Source organism: Cyanistes caeruleus, chromosome 22 (genome assembly GCF_971803275.1).
Source record: "Cyanistes caeruleus chromosome 22, bCyaCae1.hap1.1, whole genome shotgun sequence".
NCBI lineage: Eukaryota > Metazoa > Chordata > Aves > Passeriformes > Paridae > Cyanistes > Cyanistes caeruleus.
The window spans coordinates 1,538,148-1,557,190 of NC_141722.1; positions in this window are offsets into that span (position 1 = coordinate 1,538,148).

A 19,043-nucleotide genomic window follows, 5' to 3' on the forward strand; every position below is an offset into this window, starting at 1 on the left:
CCCTTCCCCGTGGCTAACAGCAGGGATTGCCAGGGACAATGTAATGATTTTAATCCAGCAGTTTCCATTAACTCCTCGTGTGCCAGCCGGGTCAGGGGGATGATTTCTCTGCTCTAAACGTGCACAGGGACACGTCCCAGACACTGCTGTGGGACAAACACATCTCTGGGGACTTGGTGTAAAGCCCAAATTCTCTCTGTGCTCTGTGACAGCAAAGAGCCAGTTTAGCCCAGGGAACAGAATCTCTCCATTTCTGGAGGTGAACAGAGAATAATGCAGCTCTTCACGTGGCACTGGGTATAAACTGACTTTTATTTGTCAGAGGGTAAAGGACATGACTTGAGCATCAGGGTATGGACCTGGGACACAGCAGGGCAGCAGGGGAGGCAGGGCGGGGATGGAGAGGTGGAGAAAATGATGTCAGAAATGGGTGAACACGAGTCCAGGGCTGTCCCACCAGGGAAAAAAAGCAGCTTGAGGGCTCAGAAGGAGCCCAGAGCTGGAGCTGGCTTGTGGTGTCAGGTGCTCAGGGAGTGGGCAGGACAGTGAATCATCACAGTGGGACTGAAAGAGGCCAAGTTGTCTTTCTGGCCTGAGTTCTGATGTTCAGAGTGACCTTCACTATTAATGAATATATATTATTTATATTATATTATATCATATTATATTATTTATATTATTTATGTTATTTTAAGTATTATATTACATTACATTATATTATGTTACATTATATATTATATCATATCATATCATATTATATTATATTATATTATATTATATTATATTATATTATATTATATTATATTATATTATATTATATTATATTATATTATATTATATTATATTATATTATATTATATTATATTATATTATATTATATTATATTATATTATATCTATTAAATTTATTATATTATATATCTATTATATTTATTATATTATATTTTTATATTATAGTATTTATATTATTTATATTATATTATATCTATTGTATTTATCATATTATATTTTTATATTATAGTATTTATATTATATTATATCATGTTATTTATATAATTTATAATTATTCTATTCTATTCTATTCTATTCTATTCTATTCTATTCCATTCATAATATTATTATATATATTATATATATAATATATATAATATATATAATATATTATATATATATTATATATTATATATATTATATATATTATATATATTATATATATTATATATATTATATATATTACATATATTATATTATTATAATTATATATTAGTAATGATTTTTACTATTGTGAGCACGTAACATTTGTTTTGGTGGTAATTTTGACATAATTTGGAATCAGAGAAAAACGTGGAGAAAAAAGAGGATTGTGGCTCTTGACCTGGGAACTTGCAGGCATTTCCAAAGATGGGGAAAAGACTTAAAAATAATTTTAAAGACTTAAAAATAATTTGGTCCAATTTGGCCACCAGGAGAGCCTGGCTGACACCTTCCCTTGGCCTCCACGAGCAGGAAGGTATTTATTTAATATACATTCTTCTGATATTTAATTCTACACATAAACCCAGCTGCACATTATTCCTTTATTTGTGGAGCTCCTAAATGCGTGACAGCATATTTATTAAAAATACAGCTTTAAAAATATAAAATCCATATATAAAATATATGTGTCTGAGGCTATATAATAACTAATAATAATAATAATAATAATAATAATAATAATATATAGATATATAGATAAATAGATATATAGATATATAGCTATAGCTATAGCTATAGCTATAGCTATAGATATAGCTATAGATATAGATATAGATATAGATACAGATATAGATATAAATATAAATATAAATATAAATATAAATATAAATATAAATATAAATATAAATATAAATATAAATATAAGTTATATATATATATATAATATAGCCCATAAAATGTACTTATTATTTTATAGAACCACAGAATTATTAAGGTTTGAAAAGACCTCCAAGGCTGTCAAGTCCAACATTTGACTGCAACTATAAATCCTGTTTTTTTCCCTGTGCTATTTCCAGTCCTAACAGACAAAGTTCTGCAGGTGAGGAGCACAACAGGTAAGGCTGGGATGGTGGAAAGAATTGGGAAGATTTTCTGGTGGCCTTCAAAGCTGGGTGTTGGTACTAACACTGCCCAAAAAATGTCTCTTGGTGGATTTGATTTAATGTTAAATGATGAGTAACTTAATACATTTTAATACTTTCACGGAACTATTCGTGTCCTGAACAATTCATACAAAGCTGTTTCAACAAAACAGGAGGAAAAAAAAAATAATCCCCTACAAAATACCCCAAAAACTCACACAATAAATTGCTATTTTCCTTTGGAAAAAAGAGAAATAATTTAGTCCAACTGTTTGGATGTCAGTAAGGACCACTGGTCTCAGGAGATAAGGATGAATCCCATAACGAAGAACACTCATAAATGTTTCATTCTGACAGAATATTTTTTAAATAAAAAAAAGGTGATCTGGAAAGAAAAGCAAAGAATAAACGACGATGAGCGTTTATTCGCGTGGGTGTGAGGAACGATGCTGGCATCGTTGGTGAATCCTTAAATACAGAGAAATCCAAAGGACAAAGAAACACGAGTGTGAGAATACAAACACACTTCTTTTGGAGAAGCCAAAAGACAGAATTTGGGGAAAATTATTGGAGGAAGAAGGATGATGGGCAGAAAATTGAACTGCAGGTGTCAGTCCCTGCCTTGTTCCTGAGCTTTCCCTGGACAGAGGGAGGAGATGCAGGAGTGCAGGAGGGAGGAAAAGACAGCAGGAAAAGGGCAGGAAAAGGGCAGGAAAAGGGCAGGAAAAGGGCAGGAAAAGGGCAGGAAAAGTGCAGGAATAGGGCAAGAAAAGGGAAGGAAAAGGGCAGGAAAAGGGCAGGAAAAGAGCAGGAATAGGGCAAGAAAAGGGAAGGAAAAGGGCAGGAAAAGGGCAGGAAAAGAGGAAAACAGCAGGAAAAGAGCAGGAAAACAAACAGAAGGAAAAGGGCAGAAAAATAGCAGGAAAAAGGCAGGAAAAGGGCAGGAAAGGGGCAGGAAAAGGGCAGGAAAAGGGGCAGGAAAAGAGGAAAAGGGCAGGAAAGGGGCAGGAAAAGGGCAGGAAAAGGGCAGGAAAAGAGGAAAAGGGCAGGAAAAGGGCAGGAAAACAGGAAAGGGGCAGGAAAAGTGCAGGAAAGGGCAGGAAAACAGGAAAATGGCAGGAAAAGGGCAGGAAAACAGGAAAACAGCCCCAGGGCAGCCAACCCCAGGCCAGGGCTGTGGGTCCTGCTGGGAGGGACCACAACACTTCCACTGCCCTTCATCCTCCTCAGTCCCTCCGGCACAGAGACGCTGGGAATGTGCCAAGAGACTGATGGTATGTGCTGATTTGCAGATGAATTTGCATGAATTTGCATACATCTCCCTCTCAGTTTGCATTCATTCCCGGCGATGCCTTTAAGAACAAGTAAAACATTGTCTGCTCTGAATGAGTCAAATTTTCTAGTTTAGTTTTTTGCTGATACACAAATGTGAAAAATTCAGCTACTGGTTAATTTATTTTCTTCCATTTCTTTTGCTTTCCCCACCTCCAGCTACCACAGTCATCTATTCTTTTTTTTTTTTTTTTACATTATATGAAAATTGTTATCATAAATTATTCCCTCAGTTGTGCACAAAGCAGGCAATATCCAAAACTGTGCCACTGACTGTCCAATTTGCACAACACCGGTGGTTCACAGATTGATTTTAAAATGCTCCACTTTTCCTTTCCTTTCCTGGAGGAACAGGTCTCAACACTGACATCTGCTCGCTGAGAAGTTTTGAGTAAATTGAATTGCACACGATGAACTCTTGAGTTAATAATTAACAATTATCCTGGTGGCTCTTTGCTGGGCAGATGAGGGAGCTGAGTGGGAGATCATGGACTGGGAATGCTCATCCTGCAGGGAGCTGCAGATATTTTGGGTAATGTGGTCACTCTGGGGACCTGATGGAGTGAGGGATAATGTTTTGTTGGCTTTTTTTCCCCCAATATCCCACCTGGAGCTTTGTTGTCCCTTTGGCTGTGATCTCCAGCCCCTCAGCATCATCTTTCCAATCAAAACCATCGAAACCAACTCTTTCCACCCATCCTGGGGCCACCTCAGCCAGCCCCTGCCACATCTCCCGTGTGCTTCTGTCACCCCCTCTCGTTCTGGGTGGGGAAGGGGCTTTGGGGGATGGACAAGAACAGAGGGACAAGCAGAGGGAACTGTGAACTCCTCCCTCCTGCTCCCGGTCCTTCTGAAGGCCAGTTTGTGGATTCCCTGATTTGCCATCAGAGTGCACTGTTGACTCATGTTCCATCTGTCCTCCTGGTCCTTTCCCAGCAGCCTGATCCATCCCATCCCACGCTGACCAGGGTCGCCCTGCCCTGGCCCCGAGCAGTTTGAGAGGTTCCTGTTGGCCCAGATCTGAAGTGTGTTGAGGTTCCTGTGGGATAAAGCTCTGCCATTCCCCTGCCAGCCGCTTCCTCATCTCTGGTGTTGCCTACAAACACAAAGGGGCTGCACCTCAGTTGTCACCCAGAGAGCACATGGAGGTGTTGAGCTGCCCCAGGCCACTGCCTGGCCCTGGGGTACTCAGATTGTCACCTGGAGTTAGTCAAGCTCCAGTCCCACTGCACCCACCACCCTTCCTTAGGGAAGGTCCATTGCCACGGTCTTTAACCCAAGATTTTCCATGTATTAACTCAGTGCTGTCCAGGCTGTGCCAGGGGGTTTGGATTTCAGGAAAGGTTCTTCCCCCAGAGGTGCTGGCACTGCCCAGGTTCCCCAGGGAATGGGCACAGCCCCTGCCAGAGCTCCAGGAGGGTTCAGACAACGCTCCCAGGCACAGGGTGGGATTGTTGGGGTGTCTGTGCAGGGCCAGGAGTTGGACTGGATGGTCCTTGTAGGTCCTTTCCAGCTCAGGACATTCCATGATTACATATTTCATGACTCCATGTCTTTCCTGAAATTATTCTTCTTCTACCACCCCCAGTTCCTTCCACTTCACCGAGTCCCCACCTTTTGGAGACCCTTCCTGGCTGGAGCCTGACTCTCCTGGCATCACTGGAGCGTGGTCTGTGCCCCTGGGCTCCCTGCCTCTTTGTCATGTTTTTAATTCCAATGCTTTGGAATGGTTTGTCCTGGCAGGAGATGGGTTTGCCAAGATTCCCTTTCCCCTTTCCCCTTTCCCCTTTCCCCTTTCCCTTTCCCCTTTCCCCTTTCCCTTTTCCCTTTCCCTTTCCCCTTTCCCCTTTCCCCTTTCCCCTTTCCCTCCCTCCTGGGTGTCCCCAGGCACTCTCAGGTCTGGGGGATGTTTTTTGCCCAGCCCTGGCTCCTTCAGTGACCAGGACAGGACTGTTCAGAGTCAGTAGGACAGAGATGGGGAGCTTCTCCCATTTTCCCCCTCACACAACATCGCTGCCAAGCCAGGAGTTGGTCTTCTCCTGATTTTTTTAAGTCACAGATGAAATACTTCATTATTTGTAGCTGTGCTCTCTATTAACTGCAAACCACAAATCTAATCAAGTACCTGAGTTGTACCTGAGGAAAACCTGAGCATTGCTCCAAACCTGGCATATAAATCAATGCCAGCAGAAAAAGGTGAGGCCCTCTGAGCCAGGATTTCCTTCTGAGCCAGGATTTCCTTCTGAAACAGAGGATTTAGCACAGGGAATTCTGAGCAAGGACTCACCTGAGGAGCTCAGGAGAAGCTGAGTTATTCCATCAATGTGGGATGATCCTGATGGATCAGTTATCTACTCATCCTATTGTTAACTACACAAGTTTTAGCTACAAACACTACAGAACAGATGTTTGGAGTTAGCTTGTCAAGCTATATCTTTTAATTAGAAATTTGTTCTGCTGTTTTTAAAACTCCAACAGGGCAAGCTGTAAATATGATCTCTAAGCTAAGAAAAAAAAAAAAAGCTCTACTCATTCCTCAAAATCCATTCCTCCTGCTTCTCTGGAATCAGACATTTTTTGGATTTGACCTTTTTTTTTTTCCCCCCATTTCCCCTGCAGATTTGCTCAGGTTTTGAGTATTTTGCTGTCTTTTCTCGTGCACCTCGCAGCAGGCAGTGCAGCAAGAAGGGTTAAACAAGCCTGGGAGTGTGCAGGGGACGTGCTTGACTTTCATTACTGGTTATGGCACACGAGACAGAGAACCCAGCATGTCCTCTTTAAAGGAAAATTGTGTTCCTCTGCCTGCTTTAAGTGTGTCAGCAAAGCCGTTGTGAAGGATGCAATTTACTGAGACTTTCAAAAGCCTTTGTCAAACTTCCTCCCGAAAGTCACAGAGAACCAAAAGCATCTCATGGGGAAAAAAAACCTCCAGCACCCACCAAACTCCAGGCAGGAGCAGGGATTCCCCTGGTGTGCTCTGGGGAATCACAGCTGAGCCAAGAAAATGAGAGGCTGACTTTCAAATTGTTTCCTTCTGGGGTCAAGGAGGATCTTCTGGGTCTCCCTGGCAGGATGGAGCAGCTGGTGGGGCTCTGTTCCCAGGGAACAAGAGGAAATGGTTGGATATTAAGGAAAAATCCTTCACTGAAAGGGTGTTCAGGCATTGCCCAGGGCAGTGGTGGAGTCACCATCCCTGGAAGTGTTCAAAAAAAGCCAGCAGGCCTTTGTGCTGTGGTTTGGTGGCCGTGGGAGTTAAATCATGTGAAGGTTGATGATCTTGGAGGTCTTTTTGGAACCTCAATAATTCCCTGATTCCATGAGGATCCACCACCATCCGTGCTGGTGGTGCTGCCTTGGCTCACAGAGCTGTCTCCAGGTGAGCCCAGGCCGGCAGAAGGAACGTGGGTGACAAAAAGAATGTTCCTTGTACAAAACCCGAGGGATTTGGCAGCACAAACCTGTCCCCCAGCAGCTCTGGCAGCCAAACCTCGGTGCCTGTGCTATTTCTCATCGTGTTATCCCAGCAAATATGCCAGATCCACCAAACAAGCAAACACAGGCAAGAGAAATCAATCTCACTTAAGGCTTACTGAGGGTGAGGCAAGGAGAAAAGTCTACAGCAAAAGATCACACTGCAATAAATGTTGACTTCTGGGTCAAAGCTACTGCCCAAAAACCTCTTATCCTTGACAATCACGAGCACCCAGGGAGGGATTGGAGGGACACAGCAGCTGGCACCTTTTCTGGGCTGTGTTTGGAAAAGCTGTGTCCTTCCCATCCCTCCCTGGATGCTCAGGATTGGTGTGAAAAATGGATTTTGGATAACAATTTATTGCAGTGTGCCTCACCCATGAGCCACATCCTGGTGTTTGTGCACGTGAGGATGCAGGATCAGCCTCCCTGAAAGTTAAATTAAATCAAATCAAACCCTTTTCTGCTTCCTGACAGTTTCTCACAGAGTTTTGGTCCACTCTCCATAGTCAGTCCTTGTGGGACAGAACTTTTCTCCTGCATTCCTAGGGCTCCTTTGCATGGCTGAACGGAGAGATTTCCTGAATGAAGAGCTCTGCCCCTCTTCCCTGAACCTCGGGGTGCCTGTCCCAGCTTGCATGTGGCTCTCAGGGAGGATGGATTTGTGTTTTCTGTGCAAAGTCAGGGGTGAGCAGCCTCGCAGGGCTTGGGGAAAGGCCTGGCTGGATGGTCTGCAGGACCCTGGCAGCACAGGGGGAAGGACTCAGTCCCTAGGGGGAGAAAAAATTAAAGGAAAAGGAAAAAAAAAATCCCAATTCCAAACTGCTATTTGCCTTTCTCTGCAGACTGCAAGTGCCTTATGGGAGAGACAAGGGGTTGGGGAGCAGGGAGGGAGACAGAGGGATTGGGAAGGAGGGAAACACTGCCAAAAAGCTGTGTCTGCAGGCAACAGGAGGGGACAAGCTGAGACCTGAGAATGACACATCATTTTCTGTGATAAGCTGGCAGGTGGTGAAGGGGCCAAAGGTTCTAAGTCACAGACCTGGAGGTGTTGAATTGTGCTTCCCAAAGCTCCAGGGAGAGCTCAGAGCCCCATCCAGCCTGGCCTTGGGCACTTCCAGGGATCCAGGGACAGCCTGTCCATTGACTCCAAAAGCACAGGATCATAAAAATCACAGAATCCCAGACTGGTTTGGGTCAGAAAGGACCTCAAATTAATCCCATCCCACTGTCCCAGGGTGCTCCAAGCCCTGTCCAACCTGGGCTTAATATATATATAGATATAAAAAAATTACATATAATTATATAGTATATATATAATTATAATACATAACATATAATATATAACATATAATATATAACATATAATATATAATATATTATATATTATATATAATGTAATATATAATTATATTATAATATATATTATATATAAATAATATATTATATATAAATAATATATATTATATGATATATATTATATTATATTATATTATATTATATTATATTATATTATATTATATTATATTATATTATATTACATTATATTACATTATATTATATTACATTATATTACATTATATTATATTATATTATATTATATTATATTATATTATATTATATTATATTATATTATATTATATTATATTATATTATATTATATTATATTATATTATATTATCAGCTTGGCTGCACCCTGGGAATGTCACCTGGAATGTTCCCTGTCACTGCACAGGGTGCCCAGAGAAGCTGATCCCCTGGAAGTGCCCAAGGCCAGGTTGGACAGGGCTTGGAGCACCCTGGGACAGTGGGATGGGATTAATTTGAGGTCCCTTCTGACCCAAACCAGTCTGGCATTCTGTGATTTTTATGATTCTGTGCTTGTGCCCCAAACAGCCACTTTCTCCCTGCTGGGTGATTTTTGTCACACAGCCATGGGTGACCACAGTTGGTCACCAGCTGCTCACCCAGTTTAGTGGGAGCCAGCTCTGGCTTTTGTCTCTGTGCTGAGCCTCGCCCCTGGAGTGGGAAAACACTGACCTGTCACACGGTGCTTTCACCTGGGCTTGAGGCATCCAGGAACTGCATTTTCAGTCAGAGCACTCTGATAAAAGCCACCTCAGCCTTTCCCACTGACTCAGGTGCTCCTTGTTGTGAAACTCTTTCCTCTTTCCCAACACTGCAGTCCTGGCCAAGAGGATCATGCAAGAGCCAGGGAAAACACCGAGGAAAAAACAGGGTGTAAAAGAGTTTGTCTAAACAAGTTCCCATCACAAATCCTGATCCTCGGTTCAGCAAGAGTGAAAAATAAAAGATTGCATTTCCTCCAGAGGTGAGATGAGAAATGCTGCTGCTCACCACCACTGTGAGACCACGGGAGAACAAATCCCCTGAGGATGGGGGGAGAACAGTCACCAGATCAAAATTCAGCTGTTAGCCAAGACCAGGAGGCTCAGAACGATGGGAACAGGTGAATATCTCACCCAGCCATCAGGGAGCAGGGGAGACAAATAATTCCTGTTTACAGCAATAACCAGATGGGTGCTGAGTATGGAACTGCGTCCGTTCACACCTGGGCTTACCCAAACACCCCACGAGGGCCAGCTGATTGCTCAGGCCGTTTGTTTCCCAGAAAAGTTGCTCAGAAACATTTGGACGTGCTCTCAATCACTTTTGGAGTCAATGGACGAGGCCTTTGGGAATTTAAAGAGCACCACTGATGGCAGCAGAGGGGCTGGAGCCTGTCTGTGAGTGCTGCTGCTCCTCCTGACCCTTTCTGGGTGCTTGCACACAGCTTCAAGATCCTCTCCCTGCTCTACAGACCCTTTAAACCTCTTTTTAAACCTAAATATTCCCCCAGACCCCTCTGTGTTTCTTGCATCCAGTCCCTCCCACCCCTCCCTGCCTTGCACAAATTCTAATATTCATCACGGAGCTCGGGAGTGCCTTATGGCTTAATAAAATCTGTCTCAGTCAAGGGAAAAGATTTAGACAGGAATCAGCTCACTCAGCAGAGGAAACTGTTCTCCTAACAAACTCATCAAGCCATTTCCCACAGGAAACCAGTTCCAAAGGCACGTTGGCAAGCAGCAGCCTAAGACAAAAGGAGATCAATTTGCTGGATAAATTGCACGCTGCAGGCAGGAGGGTGACATAATTGTGGGTTTTCTTCTTGTGACAGGTGAATTTCAGACCCAGGGCACCTTAGATCATGCAAAATCATTTGTTAAGGAAATAAAGTTTTATACTGGCTTACCAAACCCTAGACAAGGTGCAGAAAAGGGGGAGGATGCTGTAGGATGCCTCAGAGCTGCAAGGAGTTAATTCATTTATAAATATATATTTTTTAATTTTTAATATTTTAATTTTAATTAATTTTAATTAAAATTTTAATTTTAATTAGAATTACATTTAAATTAATTTTAATTTTAAAATTTTAAATCATTTTTATTTTATTAATTTTTTTTAAAATTAAAAATATTAAATTATTATTTTCTTTTCTGCAGGGATACTGGGTGAGGATGTGGAAGGTACCTGACAAATAATTCACACACAGAGCCTGGAGCTGCCCAGCACACCCAGGGGTGCCGAGGGTGAGGGGTGGGAAGCGATGTGGGGAACGTGAGGGAGCTCTGAGAGCTGCAGAGAAGCAGAGATTTTACCAGCCCTGGGTTCCAGCCCCTGTCCTGGGGTGGTTTGTAAATTGATAATCGATATTAATGTTTACTGGAGCTCTCTGGGAGTGCACAGGGCTCCTTCTCATGCCCTGGCTGGTGCAGATCCTGACATTTCCCACAGCTGATTGTGCTCTGCTGAGGCTCAGGAGGGGACTGCACTTGGCACCGATAATTTCTTTGGTTTATTTTTACCCAGAGAAGCTGTGGCTGCCCTGGAAGTGCCCAAGGCAAGGCTGGATGGGGCTTGGAGCAACCTGGGAGAGGGGAAGATGTCCCTGCCCATGGCACTGGATGGGCTTTAAGGTCCCTTCCAACCCAAACCATTCTGTGTTTCCATGAATGTGATATTTCCAGCCTTGCTGTCTCTCACATAATCAATCTGTGAGTTAAAGTCACTGCTAGAGGCACCACAGAAATTCTGTGTAAGTACCTGAAAATCAGGCACTTATCTCAACAAATTTCCCCTGTGGCTTCCTGCTCGTGCTCTGCCGCTGGAATCCTCCATCCCCGTGTTTCCCTGACACATTTTTCCTGCAAAGCCTTTGCTACTCCAGCTCTTCCCCTGGAGACAGACCTGCAGCTGGGGGACTTCCATCTCCAGAGGGCACCCCTGGCAGCTGTGCTGGGATGGGATCATCATTCCTGGAGCTGGGATGGGATCATTCCCACAGCTGGGATGGGATCATTCCCACAGCTGGGATGGGATCATTCCTGGAGCTGGGATGGGATCATTCCCACAGCTGGGATGGGATCATCATTCCTGGAGCTGGGATGGGATCATTCCCACAGCTGGGATGGGATCATTCCCACAGCTGGGATGGGATCATTCCTGGAGCTGGGATGGGATCATTCCCACAGCTGGGATGGGATCATCATTCCCACAGCTGGGATGGGATCATCATTCCCACAGCTGGGATGGGATCATTCCTGGAGCTGGGATGGGATCATTCCTGCAGGGAATCCCGCACCTCCAGCGGAGGCTCCACAGCCCAGCCAAGCCCAGCAGGTCCCTCCAGCCCCAGGGCTAACTCCAAAGTCAAAGCAGGTTGCCCAGAGGAGCTGTGGTTGCTCCATCCCTGGAAGTGTCCAAGGTAGGGTTAGACAGAGCTTGAAGCTTTGTGTAGGGGGTGCCATGACAAGTGGCTTGGAACTGCATAACCTTTCAGGTCCCTTCCAGTCCAAGCTTTTCTCTGATTCTGTGATTTCTCATTACTTTTTCCAGTCGAGTTTTGAGAATTCCCAGGGACAGAGATTTCTTGATCAAACCCACAGACCCTCCCCAGCCAGGCCAAGCAGCCCCAGTTCCCTCCCACACCCCACACTCAGCATTTTGTGAGGTTTCAGTGACCCTCCAGTGGACTCTGCAGGCTTTTCTGGCCTCCCAGAGTGTCCCCAAAGCACCCACATCCCTCCAGATGCAGCCCCAGGAGTGGGAAGAACAGCACCCCTCCAGCTGTGCTCCTGCTGACACAGCTGGGGCTGCTGTCAGGGGGAAGGGGCATCTTTGTCACACATAAATCTGATTTTTGTCATCTGCACCGGTGCAGGTGACAATAAACCCCGCTCCCTGGCCGGGCTGTGAGCAGGGGATGATTCCAGCCCCTGGGATGGAGCCAGCAAAGCCTGGTCTGGAGCAGACACAGCCCTGGCTCTGGTGTGACGAGTCCTGCTCCCCCCTTTCATCAGGGTCAGGGCTGTTTCTCCCTGCTCCTCTTTTCAAAGGCTCCACATCAAAGTCAGCCCGTGGGTTCCTCAGTTTCTTTTCATATATCCCACAATGGCCTGGTTAAATCACAGAAACCTTTGCGGCTTTTCTCCTTCCTTGCCTTCCTTTCTCTATTATTATTTTATTTGTTAAATAATCTTTTCATTTGGGGGGAATTGATAAGGTAAAGTGGTTGTTGGGGGAAGGAAATTTCTTCCTTGGCATTTCTTTAAGAGTCTTGCTTATCAAAGCAAAAAGAAGCAGCAAGGAAAATGCAAGCAGATGGATGAAATGCTTTCCCTTTATATATATTTTTTTTTTCATGTAGCTTTGGAGATGTGCCTTTGATTTTCTCATTCTTCTCCTATTTCCCCCCAGTCTGAATTTACAAATTTCAGCTGGGGAACTGGCCAGAGTCACCCCAGTGACCCATGGAATATCCCTTTCATTTTTCTTGCCTTAAACTCCTGCCTTACAGGATCAGAGAAAACCATTTTAAACCCCAAATTCCCACATTTGTGCTGGGTCCCTTGAGCCTGAACCTGCACAGGCAGCTCCAAAAAGTCCAAATAACCCAGGGGCTCACACTTCTGGTGTGAGAGGTGTAATTTGGGCCAAATGGGGCACACTGGGTTCTGTAAAGTCACCTGGGTGTCTGTCAATAAATCCTGCCAGCTCCCACTCACCCATGACAACCCTGCCCAAATTCTCCAATTTTCCAAAATCCCTTTTTTTTTTTTTTAATCTTCTCAGAATTTTTCTCCCTCCTGACATGAAAGTTGAGGTTTTCTCCAAGCTGTTGCTACCACTGCACCTTCCACCACCTCAAGTTTCCAGTCTAAACTTATTCTGTGAATCCACCTCGATGTTTTCTTGCACCACAAGCATCCAATTGCTGGAAACATCTCCTCTCCAGACAGTCTGAGCCCCCCAGAATATTTACAGAGAGTGATCTGATCTCCTTCAGATCACTGTTTTGTTTCTGGGTGATGCCCTCCAGCCTCCCAGGGGATGTCTCCAGGGTGGGAGATGCCCTGGGAATGCTGATGGGCTGGAGATATCCTCACCTGCACCGGTGCAGATGACAAAAATCAGATTTATGTGTGACAAAGATGCCCCTTCCCCCTGACAGCAGCCCCAGCTGTGTCAGCAGGAGCACAGCTGGAGGGGTGCTGTTCTTCCCACTCCTGGGGCTGCATCTGGAGGGATGTGGGCGCTTTGGGGACACTCTGGGAGGCCAGAAAAGCCTGCAGAGTCCACTGGAGGGTCACTGAAACCTCACAAAGTGCTGAGTGTGGGGTGTGGGAGGGAACTGGAGCTGCTTGGCCTGGCTGGGGAGGGTCTGTGGGTTTGATCAAGAAATCTCTGGCCCTGGGAATTCTCAAAACTCGACTGGAAAAAGTAATGAGAAATCACAGAATCAGAGAAAAGCTTGGACTGGAAGGGACCTGAAAGGTTATGCAGTTCCAAGCCACTTGTCATGGCACCCCCTACACAAAGCTTCAAGCTCTGTCTAACCCTACCTGGGACACTTCCAGGGATGGAGCTGCTTCTCTGGGCAACCTGCTTTGACTTTGGAGTTAGCCCTGGGGATGGTCAAGGTCCCCAGAGGGTTTTTCCACCTTTTTGTGACTCCAAGAAAATCAAAGCCAAGGTTTAGGGCGCGCTACACTCCTCAGCCCCTGCAAACCTTCCCAGACCTTGCTCACAGCTGGTCCAGCACCATCTGTCCTGCTTGAGGAGTGACCCAGCACTGCTCCAGAGCTGCTGTTTCATTACAGGTGTACAGCCCTGGGCTGGCAGGAGCGGGAGGATTGCACCAATTTGTCATTTCTCAGACAAGTTCAGCCAAAGGAAGGCACCAGGTGATCTCCCTCTGGGAACGAGTCTCCCTGTTTCCTACACGATGTGCTGTTTGCATTCCTCTCCTCAACTCTCCCAGCGCTTCCTGCCAAGGTTCCTGTGCCAGCAGGAGCTGCCAGATCGTGCAGGGACCATCCTGAGCTCTGCCTACACACCACACCTTTGCCTGACCCTGTTTTCCCACCTGAGAGGAGAGGCTGGGCTGGGAAGAACATCCCTGTCCTCCTCTGGTTCCAACAGTTTGGAGTCCTCCTCCAAAAGAGGACTGAAAGCAGAGGTTGGAAGGGGAGGTGACAAGAATATTCTGTCTTTCTGTGCCGTCTTGGGTCAGTTCTTGTGTCTGCACACACCAAGCTGGGAGCTCAGGGGTGGGGATCCTCAGAGTCTGGGTTTAAAATCAGCTGTCTCCAAGGTCATGAGGCATTGCTGGATGTGGTGTGAGAGCAGAAGCGTCCAGAAGCTTTCAGGGGGTGTGTGGTGGGTGTTGTCACCTCCTTTGCTGGTCACAAACTGCCTGCAGCATCCCGGTGTTCCCACCTGCAGGAACACTGCCTCTGGCTGTGCAAGTACAGCCCCAGAGCCTGCTCTGGATCCAGACTGGCTCTGTTTGCTCAAACATGCCCTTGAGCAATTGCTCCAAACCTGTCTTGGCCGGGGATCCAGCGCCAGCACATCCCCAACCCCAATCTCACCACAGCCCAAACCGGTCCTGGCCGCAGAGACACCTCGGTGCTCACAGCCTGCCTCCCTCCCTGCTCCACCCAGCATCTCCTGAAAACCTGCTGCTAGCAGAGATCAAACCTTCTCAGAGGGAGCATTTCAAATGCCAGGAACCACTGGAGAAAGGCTTTGGCAGGAATTTCCCAGCCCAAGCCGGGCAGAAGCCGGGCAGTGATGTCCCCATCCTGCCTGTGGCTGCTGTGGTCCCACTGCTGGAATTTTGGCATTCCCAGTGCTCCCAGCCTGTGGGTGCAGTTTGCAGGGTCCAGGCACCAAAGGGTTTCCTCAGGCTGATCCCTGCAAGGCTCTGTGCCCGTCCCCAGGCTGCCATGGACAGCGTGGAGCAAGGACAAGGCATTTCCTCAGGGTCTGGGAAGGAACAAGAGATCTGGAGAGGGACTTGGGACAAGGGGGAATGGTTTCCCACTGCCACAGGGAAGGAATTGATGGGAATCTGGGGAGAAATTCCTCCCTGTGAGGATGGGGAGCCCCTGGAACAGGGAAGCTGTGGATCCCTGGAAGTGCCCAAGGGTGGGGTTTGGAGCAGCCTGGGACAGTGGCAGCTGTCCCTGCCCATGGCAGGTGGGGTAGAACAAAATGAGCTTTAAGGCCCCTTCCAACACAAACCATTCCATGATTCTGTGCTCCACACAGCCAGGAAAAGCGAGTTGTGTGGGATGGGAGGCACAGCAGCCTCACGGGGAGTGTGGGGGTGGCACAACCTGCCAGCTGTAAGCACAGGCAGGGCTCAAATCCTTGTCTGCCTGGATTTAAGACATTCCCCCTGGAGCTGGAGTTCTCTGGTGCCAGGGCTTGGCTCTGGGCCTCACTTAGGGTGATCCAGAGGTGGGGACAGCACCCAGTGCCTTGTAGAAAAGCCCAGTGGGGAGAATGTGTGAAAGAACAGCAAAAAAGCTCTGTGTGATCCCCAAATCCAGAGCTGCCCTTCCCCAGGACAGAGCCCCAGCTCCAAGGAGGGTGCAGAGCTCCCTTGAAAGTGCTTTGGGAATTGGGAATTTGGGAATTTGGCAGTCCCAATGTGCAGGAGGATACAGGATCCTGGGATGGGTGAAATATGAATAAACTCCAGCATGGCTGGGAACCTTTCAGAAGCAGAAAGCAGAGGAAACAGCAGTGGGCTGGCAGCAGGACGGGAGGCTGGAGGGAAGCTCATGTATATTCCCTTCTCCAGAGCTGGAAAACAAGCTCCAGCCTGGCCACCCCTGCTGCTTCAGCAGCCACAGCCACAGAGCAGAGGAGGCTCTCCTGCCCTCAGACACCTTCCTGGGGAGAGCACCATCAAAAGCACGGGATTTTTGTGCTCAAATAGCATTTCCTATCAAAAAAAAAAAAAAAAAAAGGTTTCCTTGATTATTTCCCAGCAAACTGCAAACCTTTGCAGAAGCCCAAACATCACAGGAGGAGAGTGTGGGACTGGCTGTGAGGCCAGCTCAGGGCAGCCCCATCTCCTCGGTGCTGAGCTTCAATTGTTCCTCTCCCAGCTCCAGCCCAGAGCACGAGGGGGCACTTGGGAATCATCAAACACCTCCATCCATGGTCCCACACCTGATCCAGCTCCTCCACAGCAGTGTGGACAGCACAGAGCTGTTTTGTGCTATTCACATGCCTCAGTTTCCCAATTTCCTGCAGGCTGAGGAACAAGTGGATAGGGATAAGGATAAGGATAAGATCCTTCTGCTCCAGGAGATAACAAGGAGTGGCTGCTGGGCACACACAGGACTCCAGATCTCCCAACAAGGCATAATCAAAACCCTTGTTTGGCGTCAGTGCTGCGCTCCAAACCTGGGAACAGAAACTCCTCTGCCTCTACAGGAGCAGAGTGAAGGAATGTGTGAGGAAAAGTTACCAGAAGAATTCCCTGGGAAGGATGGAGAATCAGACACTTAATGCTTAGCCCAGAAAATTAGGAAAAAAAAGAATAATTGTCAAGAAAGGAGGAATGTTCAAAGTAAAGAGAGCCAGTCAGGGCTCAAAATCCAGGAAAATCATGTTGGCTGGGGTCAATATTCCAGCAGGAGCCTGGGCAGAGCTCTGAGAATTCAACATTTCTTATAAGAAAGGAGCCCAGGCTCTTCCCAGGTTTGGCTTTGCAGCCACGGAGGGAGAGAGGGAAGGGGGGATGGACGGGAGCCAGGGGTGGGAGCCCCTCTGCTCCCCCAGGACCGTGGCCATGGCTGGGGAGGAATCAGCTTGGCCCAGGAGCACGAGGGGCTCTCACACTCAGTGTGCTTCCCCAAGGTGCCAAGGTGAATATCAAACGGTCCTGAGGAGCCCCAGGAATTGGGCTAAGGATGCAGTCGCCATGGCAACAGAGTGGCTTTTGGTTGATGATATTGAGTGATGTGTCACATCCATAAAGTCACGGCGCTGAGGCTGCGCCTCCGAGGAGCCTTTGGAGCAGCCCAGGATGGAGCAGAGAGAGCCAGGGCTGGGACTGGGACTGGGGCTGGGACTAGACCTGTGACAGGGGTCTGAGCTCAGGCTGGGGCTGGGACTGGGGCTAGGACTGGGATTGGGACTGGAATTAGGACTGGGACTGGGACTAGACCTGTGTCAGGGGCCTGAGCTCAGGCTGGGGCTGGAGCTGGAGCTGGGACTGGGGCTGCTGACCCTGATGGTGTTTATTTCTGGGCAGAGGTGTTCTCAGCTAACCTCCTCCCACATGAAAGCTAGCCATTCCCATTGTTATTCCACACTGTGGCTTGTGGAGAGGTGGGGAAGTTCAGAAGAGATGGATGCAAACCACAATGTCCTGTTTTACATTCATGCCACGACCTCGCTCAAGATTAACCTTTAGGATAAACCTTCCCTGAAAACAGCTGAGCAGAGGCATTTTCTTCTGTTAACAGGAGGTGACAGAATCGTGGAATGGCCTGAAATGGAAAGGATCCACTGGGATCATTGAGTCTAACTCCTGGCCCTGCACAGACCCCCCAACAATCCCACCCTGTGCCTGGGGGTGTTGTCCAAACCCTCCTGGAGCTCTGGCAGCTTTGGGACCATTCCCTGGGGAGCCTGGGCAGTGCCAGCACCCTCTGGGGGAAGAACTTTTCCCTGAAATCCAACCTAAACCCCCCTGACACAGCCCCAGCCATCCCCTTGGTGCTGTCACTGTCACCAGAGCAGAGATCAGTGTCTGTCTCTCCTCTTCCCCTCAGTTGTAACTGGAATGAGTCTCCTCCAGCTGAACAGACCAAGTGTCCCCAGCTGCTCCTTACAAGGCTTCTCCTACGCCCTTCCCCATCCTCGTGGCCTCCTTTGGACACTCTCTAAGAGCTGAAATGATACTTTAATGTACTCACCATGTTTATGTTTCTCCTCCACTCCTGGAGGGTTGGGCTGTGGGCTCCCTGGAGCCCCGGTTTCATTCACTGCAGAGCCCAGCCCTGGGCAAGAGAGCAGCCCCACACAGAGGTCCCGTGGCACATCCTCCTCTCCCAGCTTCCCTGGACCCAAACTGGGAGCTGGTGCTGCTGGGCAGGGATCTGGGAATGCAGGATGTGTCTTGCTCTCACCCTACAGCACAGAACCGAGCCAGGCTCGCTCAGAGATCTCTTGTCAAATCTCTTCCCTTTGGATTTTGTGGTTTTTTTTTTTCCTTACCCAGTAAATGTCAGATGTAAAACACCTAAACTTTCAGAGCAGAACCTCCAGGCACAGGGTTTTTTCAGCAGGTCCCACATCAGAGATTTCCCAGCTGCTTTTCCCATAACCTGTGGGTTTTACGCTCAGTTTCAAAGCACACACACAACATATTGATGCTCCTTTTCAACTTCAAATGCTCACAGGCAGTGAGGGTGGTGGGGGAGGTACTTCAGCTCTCCCTTTCCCAAATAATTGCAGTGATCCCTCCAGATCCCAGCAGGGATGTAGGATTTGCCCTTTGTCTCTCGGGCAGGTGCTCTCATTGCCGGGTACGACACAGCCGTACGTGTTTTACGAGAAGACAGAGGTCTAAGTGCCTAAACACAGGAATAAGTTTCATGCTCCAAATCCCAATTTCACAAGTTGCCTAAGTGCTGCTCTTGGATAGACACGTGAACTCATGTGGAAGAAGCTCCACACAACCTGTGTCGTTGTCATCTCCAGCGCGGGGCCGCCGACATCCCTGTGCTCAGCATCATCCTTGCCACAAACC